We start from the raw sequence: 11,941 nt of genomic DNA on the forward strand, positions 1-11,941 counted from the left end.
CAAATATATGTTGATGATATAATATTTGGTTCTACTAATGCATCTCTTTGCAAGGAATTTTCTGAGTTAATGCAGGATGAATTTGAAATGAGCATGATGGGAGAGCTGAAGTTCTTCCTTGGCATTCAAATCAATCAATGCAAAGATGGAGTCTATGTTCATCAATCAAAGTACACAAAGGAGCTTCTGAAGAAGTTCAAACTTGAAGATTGTAAAGTGATGAACACTCCAATGCATCCTACGTGCAACTTGAGCAAAGAAGATGAAGGAACTAAAGTAGATCAGAAGCTGTATAGAGGTATGATTGGTTCTTTGTTATACCTCACTGCATCTAGGCCAGATATTTTATTCAGTGTATGCTTGTGTGCAAGATTCCAATCAGATCCTAGAGAATCTCATATGACTGCTGTCAAGAGAATCTTCAGGTATTTGAAAGGAACAACCAATCTTGGACTCCTTTATAGGAAATCCTTAGATTATAAGCTAATTGGATTCTGTGATGCTGATTATGCTGGTGATAGGATTGAAAGAAAGTCAACCAGTGGCAATTGTCAATTTCTGGGTGATAATCTTATATCCTGGGCTAGCAAAAGACAAACAACTATTGCTATGTCTACAGCAGAAGCAGAATACATTTCAGCTGCAAGTTGTTGTACACAACTACTTTGGATGAAACATCAGTTGGAAGATTATCAGATAACTGCTAACAGTATTCCCATTTATTGTGATAATACTGCTGCTATTTGTTTGTCTAAAAATCCAATTTTGCATTCAAGAGCGAAGCACATTGAAATCAAACACCATTTTATCAGAGATTATGTTCAAAAAGGAATTTTAGATATACAATTCATTGATACTGAAAATCAATGGGCTGATATATTTACTAAGCCTTTAACTGTTGAAAGATTTGATTTTATAAAGAAAAATTTGAACATGCACTTTGTATCTGATTAAATGCTTGCTTGCTCCTGAATAGGATTTTAGGTTCTGAAGTTAGTTCAGAAGCAGTAGTCCATCAGAAGCTCTTTATTGAGGTTCTGAGGAAAACTCGCTTCTGATGATGACGTCAGCATCTGAAGTCCAGAAGCTGGATTTATTGCTTCTGAATAGTTGAATTAGTGGAAACGTTGGAAGTTACCTTTTAAAAAGTAACTTTTGGCCCACTAACTTGGTAGTTACTCTGTTAACTTCTTACGTGGCCTGTATGTGTTGGTGTATAACTAAAAGGGCAATGATGATTTAAAAGCTTTGAAAGTACTTTTCACGCGCCCCCAATTTTGTCATTAATGTTATGTTTGTTTGTCTCTTTTGGATTGCAATCGTTTTACTTTTAACACTTTGACAATTCACACACTACTCACTCACAACAAACACATTTGCTCTCAAACCTCTTGCGAAGTAAGCGCATTCTCTCAAAACTTAGAACCCTAAAATCTTCATCTTCTTCAAATCTTCGTAAATCATCAAATGGCATCATCAAGCTCAAAAGTTTCAGAATCTACATCAAACAAGCAAAGCGTATCAGAATCTGGGTCCATCTACAAAAAGAAGACTATGGATATTCCATGGGAATCCTTAATAGTTCAAGTAGAGTCACCAGTGGATTTTGCTTCACTCAAGAAGTATGAAGTAAACATGGAAGGTTTGATAGAAACTCAGATGATGTCTGAGTATTTCAAGATGCTAAATGGGCCAACATATGTGAACTTGGTCAAGGACTTTTGGTTAAAAGTTGAAGTGTACAATGAAAAGCCTGCAAAAGTCGTAAGCAAACAAGCGGGGTCAAAGAAAGGGAAAATGGTCATGGATATGAATCCTACATCATTTGATAGCTTAGAAATAAGGTCTGAAGTGATGGGCATTCCTATAACCATCACTGAGGACGTTATAGCTAAAGCTTGTAGGATGCATGCAGAGGGAAGATTCCAAGAAATAGTCAGGAAGGAAGATGTCCTGCTAAAAGGTTACTACAACTCTCTTCTGGGTGGAAAGAAAGATGCCAAGCCTTCAGAGATGGAGATTCACAACAGAATGTTGGTGAAATTCAGTAATGATTGCTTCTTTCAAAGAGCAGGAGGGTCTGACCAACCCAACAACCAACAGAAGTTAGCAATTTATTTCATGACCAATCTTGAAAAGATAAACTTCCCCAGATATGTAATGGATCATCTCTGCTGGGCCATAAACGAAAGCACTACAAGAGGAAGAAAACAAGTACCCTATGGAAGATTGCTTTCTGAAATCTTTCATCAAGGAAGGGTGCTGGAGTTCTTAAAAAGGACAAGGAGTGCTTCTGATAAATGTTTCGAAGTCTCTACTGCTGAAAGGACTATCAGTAGCAGGAGCTTATGCTCTATGAAGTTCATCAAAGAAGCCCCTAAAGATGAAAAGTGGTTAGAGATGACAACTGCTGAAACTGAGATAATCAGGGACTTTCCTCCCATCTTTAAGGAAAGTGACTCTGATTTCCTAGTTCAATCAGTAGCTGAGTACGTCTTGGAGGAAGATGCGAGGTCTCAGGAGGAAGCTGCTCTTGCTAAAGGGAAAGGCAAGAAGGCCAAGGCAGTTGCTGTGTCAGAAGCTGCTGTTTCTGATGCACCTGAAGGGAAAAGGGCCAGAACTAGTTCTGAATCAGAAGCTGCTCCTACTAAAGGAAAAAAGGCCAGAACTAGTACTGAGTCAGAAGCTGCCAAACCTGTTTCTATCAAGGAAAAAGGAAAGATGCAGAAGGTTGGTGCTGCTTCTATTCCACAGAAGAGGAGAAAAGGTAAGGCAGACTTGGTAATCACTCAAGAGCAGCTGGATGAAGCTCTTGAAGAAATAGAGAAAGAGGAGGCTGATCCCAAGCTGAAGAAGAAGAAGGCTCCCCTTCAACTTGTGAGTCCTATGGTTGAGATGACTCGAATAAGGAAAAGGATGGCAGATGAACGTGCTTCTGAACTTATTTCAGACAACAAGTATCTAAAAGCACAATACACTCATCAAAGAGATGAAAAGCTCAAGGCCTTGGGTATGGAAGATTGTGATAGGTACTTCAAAGAGAAATTGGCTGAAGTAAGAGCCATTGCTGGTAAGCCTTCTGAAGACAATGAGGAAGACGATATGATGCTCATTTTTGAAAATGCTCCAGAAGAGGGAACTTCAGAAGCAGTTCCTCAATCTGCTGGTCCACAGAAGATCTCTTCTGAAGCTGGCCCTGCAGATCAGGCAATCCAGATTCCAGTCACCTCTATCCCCATTTCACCCTCTTCACCATCAGCACCTGAATCATTAGAAGACACTTCTGTCTTAGACAATCTTGCTCTCCACTACTCAGGTGAGTTACCCATAGACAAATCTACCTCAGAAAAGGCCTCTGAAGCAACTCCAGAAGCAGCTGCTTCTGAAAACGTTGTTTCAGAAAACCCCCATCAACAAACACCTGAACCACATAAACCCACAACACCCCCTCAATCACCAATAGCCACCATTGACCCCCAACTCAACACTCAAACATCAGCTTCACTACAACAACCACCAACTGAAACTGAATTTCAACCTTTACCTGAACACTCTCCAGAACCAACTCCCATGGATGTTGACATCTCTCAAGTCAATGTTCAAGACTCAACCTCCACCACACACATTGATTCTGACCAGCCTTCATCTTCAAACACTCAAACACACTTTACCATTCCAATTCCTAACCCTTTTCAAGATTTGGAAATCAGTGATTCTGATCTTGAAATCCTTGAACAACCACCCACAAACATCCTGGAATCTGGATATATTACTTCTGAGCTTCTGACAATCCTTAGTCAATTGCATAATCTTGTGGATCAACGAAGGACAATTGATCTCACAAGTGCATATGAAGACTCCTGGGCATCACTTCAGAACCGGGCAACTGAGCTAATTGAAAGCTTAAGGGCTAAGTGCATCAGAAGCAAGGAAGCTTCTGTCAGGAAGTTAATGGAGCATCTGAATCAGAGTCTCAGAGTAAGAAGTTCTACACTGCTCCTGGCAAACCAGCCTTTCTTCTCAGAAACGGACTACTTGACCAGAGAAGCCAGGTTGTGTAAGCTTCTGAAGAAACAGATGGCACAGCAGCAGCAAGAAGCTAGAGAAAGGGAACAAGCTCTTCTTCAGAGGCAACAACAACTTGAAGAACTGTTGAAGAAGAAGATTGAAGAAATGGAAGAGATGAAGAAACAACAACAAACCAACCCTTAGTTGCACACCCTTGTGTTTTTCTTTGTTTGTTGTCTGTTTTAAAATTTCTTAGTCCTTGCTTCTGAAACCATCTTGTCTTATTTCTCTTGCTTCTGAATGCTTACTGATTCTGACTGTTTAGCTGCTTCTGACAATTGATATACATGTTCATATATTTTGCTCTGACTTATTTAGTTCACTTTCTTTTATACTCTCTCCTGTTTGAGTTTTTCTCATATCTTTTTGTCTTTTATGCTTAAATTTATTTTAATTTTTTTTGATAATGACAAAAGGGGGAGTATATGTGACAAGTATTTAAAGGCTCTGAGCCCCATTAATGGCATTTGAAATTTTTGAAAACCTTCTATCATTTTTTTTACCTTATTGGTATAAGCTATGAACGAACGAAGGAGTATCAAAATTCAAGTAAAATTAATTGAACCATTCTTCTTATCTATAAGTTAATTCTTTCAATGATTCAATTTTGTTTTTAAGCTCTGATAATATTATTGCGCGAAAAATGAATTTAATTAACCTGGATAGAACTTAGGGGGAGCTTACAAACCTCACCTTAAAGACTATCAGACTCAGGGGGAGTTTGAGCTTACAAACCTCAGATTCTGAGCTTACAAACCTCAGAACCCCAAAGTCAACTTGTTAATTAGATTAACAACAATTGATCAATTTTAAATACTTTTGTTTGTCATCATCAAAAAGGGGGAGATTGTTGGAACAAAATGTGTTTAACAATGAACCTTAAAGGGTTTTGATGATAACAAGGTATTAAAAATTGTAAATTGGACTAGCTAATATTTGTTCAAGTGTACAGGACCATAATTATAAAGTTACATCATCATTGGTTCTGAATGAGCAAATAAAGAGCTATGGAAACAACAAAAATTTGAAGCTTGGACGCTCCTGAAGGCAACTTGCTACTGAAGAGAAAAAGCGCTCCTGAAGTCAAGCTGCTCCTGAAGAAAAAGCGCTCCTGAAGTCAAGCTGCTCCTGAAGAAATAGCGCTCCTGAAGTAAGCTGCTCCTGAAGAATAGTGCTTCTGAAGACAAGAGGTCCAGAAGCCACATCATCAGAAGCTGCGTCATCAGAAGCTGCAGAAGTCATATCATCAGAAGCTGCATCATCAGAAGCTGCCTCATCAGAAGCCATTTCACCAGAAGCTGAATATCAACTGGATTTGCAAAGAATCAAGAATTGAAGAATTATCAATGCAAAAGCTGTATATTGGATTCGAAAACACAAACAAAGGATTAGTGGAGTTTGCAACGGTCATTTCAAAGGTGTTTGAAGGCGTGTGTTTGCAATTTGGACGAAAGCGTTGACATTGTACTTTGTACGAATTGTACAACCACGTTCTCCACTACTCTGTTTTGTGTCCGCGCTACAGGACAAGAAAACAGCTCCAGAATACGGTTTCGCCTGCATAGATGTTCCTTTGGATAAGGAATGGATTTCAAATTTGTTCTTCATAGGACAACAGCCAAATCAGGCAAAAGATTATTGGTGAAAGATCAAGCTTCAACAACGACTCTTTGGTGTGCTGGCAATTTCACAACGTCTCTCTCACACCTCTATATAAAGGAGTGAAGACCTAGAGAATTGGTAATGCAAGAACGCTGAACGAAAGACTCACAAGATTTTCACAAGTACCAAACCTCTGCTGAAATTGTTCTGCATTCACTTAGAATTTCTGTGTCTCAAAGTCATATCTTAGAAATTCTTAAGTCCATTGAGTCTGTATCTGATTTGTATTGTGAGCACCTCTGATTGTATATCAAGTGTTCAACCTTAAACAATTTTCTGTGTAATTTTGTTTAGTTAGGAAGTCTCTTGCAGTTGTGCTTGAGCAGGAAGTCTCTTGATTGTGTTCTTGAGCAAAGGAAGTCTCTTGCTTGTGTGCTTGAGCATTGGAAGTCTCTTGCTTGTGTGCTTGAGCATTTGTAATCAGATATTACTCATAGTGAAATCTCCTTGGAAGTGCAAGGGGGACTGGACTACTTCCGGATTGTGGAAGGAACCAGTATAATTGCTTTGTGTCGTTCTTCTTCTCTCTCTATCTGTTTTATTCCGCTGCATTTAGATTCTGATTATCACTTCAGAAGCTGTCTCGCTTAGCTTCTGATCAGTGTGTTCAGTTTTTAGGAGAAACGAAGAATTTTTCTAAAACACAATTCAACCCCCCCTTCTTGTGTTTTTCTCACCTTCATAAACAACTAAATTACAGACCACACTAGATGAAAATAATAGCTACCAACTCATCATAGTTCCACTCATAACAAACATAAATTATAACCCAAACATAAATTATGAATCTAAACATATAGAGAACCAACTAGAGCACCAATAAATCACTTTCTAGACTGAAGTAAACTATAACACATAGACTCCATGCACTAATTTTAAAAGTGCAATATAAAAGTTGAAACAAGGTTCTAAAATCTTTGCCAACACGCTACATGTATTTTTTTTCTTTCTTCTCCCTTCTCTTCTCTTTTCTAAAAGAGTAAATTTATCGAAAGGACTCAATTTCAAGCACGAAGTAAATAAATTACAACCAACGTTGCAAAAAAAAAAAAAATCGAACTAACGGAGAAGAGAGTCAATCAAACTAGTCCCCTAATTGGCTAATACCAAAACTACTACAACGGCACCAACAAATTAGACACTCAACACAAGGCCAGCCACACAAAACACAAGTCTAAAACCTAAGAACCAATAAGCACAATTAAAACATAATTTACTTTAGAAATCTTATGTACCAATTGAACAAGGTTTTAGGGTCTTATTATAAGAACAAAAGTCATTCACAACCAATAACATTAGAAAATACTATTATTTAATTTAGTTGAATCGCATAAAAATAGTAACACAAATAATTAAATCATTGGTTCCATTAGCATGCTCAAGTCATAATTTAGTTTACATTGTATAAAATAAAGATAAAATACTCTACATAGAAAATACATTTTTTTTTCATAGTTAGACTTATTCAAGACTACACACATTGACACTACACAAGGTAACATGCATAAAATACCAGAAGCACACATTATTTTTTTTTCCAGCACAATATGTGAACCTCTGCACAAGCCGTATGTTCCCGGATATATGCAAATATGGAACGTAAGAATTATGCAAATCTTTGTAGAATTGTAACTTATTTACAGTAAAGCATAATCATAAACAAATAGGATGCTACTTTATTATCATTTTTTTTTAAACATGCAATTAAAGAAACAAAATAGGATACAAAAATCACAGCAGAACAAAATCACAATAGGTTTATACCTTCAAGGATTTATACCTACAAGAGCGTAAAAATCACACAAGAGGGAAAGAAAAAAAAAATCATCACCATGCAGTATTTAGAAGCACGACAGTTTCTCATTAGGAGAATTAAAATAAGAAAAAAAAAAAAAAAAAAACACATATGCAACACCACAAAAGCAGGTAACTCAACTCACACATTTCATTCTTTTATATGCAAAACTACCAAAACAGAACAAACAAGACAAAATAGAAAAGAAAAAAAAAACTACTACGACAACTAGTCCCACAAAGACTAAGAAGAAGGACCAGTTGCAAAATCACAGACCAACTATCAAATTTCAAAACCAAAGTATGAATTCTTGAAACCTAAAAAAAAGAACCAAACAATAACATCAAAGCTCTGCATATGTACCGAACATCAACCCGAAAACAAAATTTGTCACCAAAAGAGACCAATACCCAATGATACATAGCAGCAAAACGAACTAGATCAAAAATTCAATCAACCCAAAAACCCACAACAACCAAAAGTTATCCCCAAACTACACTTCTAATGAACATTATAGAAAGAAGAAAAAAATATAAGCAAAATTAAAATAAAATGTACTTACTTTAATTTTCTTTTATATGCAACTAAACTCGTAAATTTTAAATTCATCACTAAAGCTTCACTTGGCATCAAAATATGGAAGTAAGAATAATCTCACCAAATAATCAATGGCACACACGGATGGACAACTATTTCATGACATCTCCACATAGCACACAACAAGCACCATAGGCACATAACACATCATAGAAGGAAAACAACCACACAACTTTTTTTTTTTAATCGTGAAAACTACCAGACAATTGACAAGGATGCACACAAGCACAATAGACACATGACTGACACATAACCCACAAGGATTAATTGGACAGACCTGCTCTGATACCACTATGTGACACCCTAAATCCCAAGAATAATTATTGCTATTATTTAATTAAAAATAGAGTTTGATTCGCAGCGGAAAGTGTCAAATAAAAACTTCTCTAATGATATAGGAATTCTTCCACAAAATTTAGGATATCACATTGACTCATAACAAACATAATTCATATTTCACTTCATTAAAAATTATAGTAATAATAACATCGAATCCTTTTCTTTTGAAAATATTTCATTTTACATCATAGACAATGGTTTTCTTGCACAAAATTAAATAAGTAAGCATATCCCTTTTCCCGTGTCACTATCAGAGCGGTGCTTTTCCCCAAAATAAACGACGACACAAGACAAGTCCTCACGAAAGGCATGCACTTGACTCCAAGACTCATAACCTATATAACTACGGTTTCGCAACCGCAGGGCCAAGCCAGCAAACACAAACAACGAAGGGGTGAGTTCCGAGAACATGTAATAGTATAAAAAAAAATGAGAAGAACACGTAAGCAATTAAGTCAAAGTCGTTTCACATCACAAACATAATATTCAGAACCTTGAAGAATATACTATATCATCTCAATCTATATTAGTAGAAAATATCATTACAACTTAAGAACCAAAAAAAACTTCACAAACACAATGTCACGTTTCACATCACAAACATAATATTCAGAACCTTGAAGAATATACTATATCATCTCAATCTATATTAGTAGAAAATATCATTACAACTTAAGAACCAAAAAAAACTTCACAAACACAATGTCACAATTCAATTCCAACTAGTCACATCACATGCAGTCACCAATAACCATCTTCATAAGAACATCAACAAATAATCACCTTCATCGTCTCACACAATTACATTAATAGACATCACAAAGTAATTCGTTAAAACATCACAACTTAACAACTTGACTCGACAACACGACTCAACTTGACAATGCACTCTTAACAACTTAACAACTTAAATCATCGTGAAACTTCTTGATATGCAAATGCATGTGGTACCATTCAACAACGTAAATGAGCGTAATTAGGCTCTTCAACATGTGAGCACAAAGGCTGCCGGGCTTAAAGCCCCCAACTTTAATGAGCACAATGGCTGCCGGGCCTAAAGCCCCCAACTTTAATGAGCACAATGGCTGCCGGGCCTAAAGCCCCCAACTTTAATGAGCACAATGGCTGCCGGGCCTAAAGCCCCCAACTTTAATGAGTATGCAATGGACTCAATCTTCCTACAACTTAGACAACAACGTGAACATCTTATACAACTTCATAATCATGGACAACTTCTTAAATTCTTGCAACTTAGACCGACACTTACAACTTTATGACATTAATGGTCAACAACATCAAACGATAAACATCAACATCTTAAACATCGCATCAACATAAGCATCATAAATAACACATATTTAAATCACACATCTTCCAAATAGCACTTCGTTATATAACACATCTTTAAAATAGCATCATTATCAAATACACATCATTAAATAGCACTTCAGTTATACATCATCAATTAACACATCAATTTCACATCATCAAATAATTCACAAATTACACTTAGTCAAATAATACATCAACTATACTTCTTAAATATCACATAGTCAAATAATATATTTCATTTACACATCTTAAAATAATACATTTAGCACTATGGTATCCAAGACACATCTATAAGGAGAATAAATCTTATTTCAAACACATTCAAAGATAGTAAGAATAATTTCAATTATTATCTCTATAAAATCACTTAAAAAAATAAACTATTATTTATACTAGACATACAGCACCACTACAATTCCAACTTCTAATACATAACATCACATCTATATCAATCATTAAATAAGTCATCAATCTAAATAGTTGCAGCAAATCAAGCATAAGCACCCACAAATTTATCCATGACTTCAAATACCACATATTCACATAGTTTAAATCAAGCAACACCTTAATAATGTTTTTAATTCTTCTTTTAACCTCCCACATCTAAATTTGCACATTAATTAATTATTCTCTCAAAGGGCTACAACCGTCGCGGTGAGCCCGAATGAACTTTGGGAAATACGGCTTTCCCGTTCATCCCAATTAATCTACACTCATGATCTCGAACTCTTCTCTCTCACCCCATACCTCGAATAAGAGAATCCACAATCCAAGAGAGCAAGGAAAGCTCGAAAATAAAACACGGGAATGAAAGTGAAGCTGAAAATTACGACGAGCACATGTTAGAGTCTAATTTAAATCGAAAGGGAAACAATTGAGAAGTTTTGCTGAAAAAACTCTCACCGTCGAAGAGGTATTGGAACTAAGGAGAAACTACATAAACCCGCTGCTACTTGACTCTCGGAATAAAGAAAATAGGTTGGAAATATATTTTAGGGTTATTTTTTTTTATATTGATGATTGTGAGAGATATTGAATTTCATAGAGGAGACTTAATGTGCGGCGCTGCCAGGGATGTAGAAAACTAGGTTTACATGTATATATATATATATATATATATATATATATATATATATATATGAAGGAATGTGGAACCAAAAACTGTTGACGGCACGTAAGTGGAAAGAAAGAAACTCCAATTAGGTTTACGGATGATATCTATATATACTACTATCCTTTCAAAACAAATATAATAATAGGCTACTTGTTTAATAGAAAATACATAAGGTATCACACATCACCACAATCTATCTATATATAATAATTAAAATACACAATCTATTTATATAATAAATAATTTAGTAATTTGTTATTTACAAAATTTAATGTAAGCTCAATTATCAAAATATAATTAACAAAGTAATTAAGTATTTTAAATAGCTTTACTATCATTAAATATAAGTAAACTACTATGCAAAAACTCAAATCAACCAAGTAGATAATTATCACATCATATCAAATATATACATTATAATGATAACTAATCACAATATTATTTATTTTTAAGAATAAGAAATTTGGGGTGTTACATCAACAATCTAGTAAACATATATTAATAAACTACCCCCTCCGTCCCATAATAAGTGAGCCTTTTGTAAAAAAATATTGTACCAAAATAACTGACCCATTTCACTTTTCAATGCAATATTAATTACTTTTTTTCTTCCAGTTATAACTCTAATTAATAATACTTTCATCACTTCTAATTCAATATATTCCACTTTGCATTTATGATCATGGTAAATGCACCAATACTTGAAAAGAACACTTAAAATCATTTTCACCTCTCTTTCATTTATACAATTTTCTTAATAAGTGTGAAATGAGCAAATTGCTCACTTAATTTAGGACGAAGAAAGTATAAACTAAATTTAAGTGTTGTATATTGCTCGGCTCGACGCAATCTATTCCGACCCCAACTCACAATCTTGTTTACTTAGACCATCTCCAATGGGAGAGTCTTAACCTTTTGAGATCCGGTACCTCAATTGAGGATGAACTTTGTTGGGGTCTTACAAGACCCGAGTCTCACTTAAGACCCCATTCTTAAGTGGGATCCACACATTTTTAATATTAAAAATTTGATAT

General features: G+C 35.4%; 1 long non-coding RNA gene across 1 annotated transcript; it reads right to left on the reverse strand.

The window, feature by feature from the left end:
• Window positions 1-8,550: 8,550 nt before the first annotated feature.
• On the reverse strand, window positions 8,551-10,895 carry LOC146951013 (uncharacterized). The gene is made up of 3 exons (XR_015027758.1): window positions 10,697-10,895; window positions 10,541-10,612; window positions 8,551-8,804 (listed from the first exon to the last, which is right to left on the reverse strand). It is a non-coding gene; the product is annotated as an uncharacterized LOC146951013 (long non-coding RNA).
• Between the last annotated feature and the right edge of the window lie 1,046 nt (window positions 10,896-11,941).

The sequence above is a fragment of the Medicago sativa genome, chromosome 2 (assembly GCF_051527215.1).
Source record: "Medicago sativa cultivar Bolivia chromosome 2, Bolivia_mono, whole genome shotgun sequence".
Classification (NCBI taxonomy): Eukaryota; Viridiplantae; Streptophyta; class Magnoliopsida; order Fabales; family Fabaceae; genus Medicago; species Medicago sativa.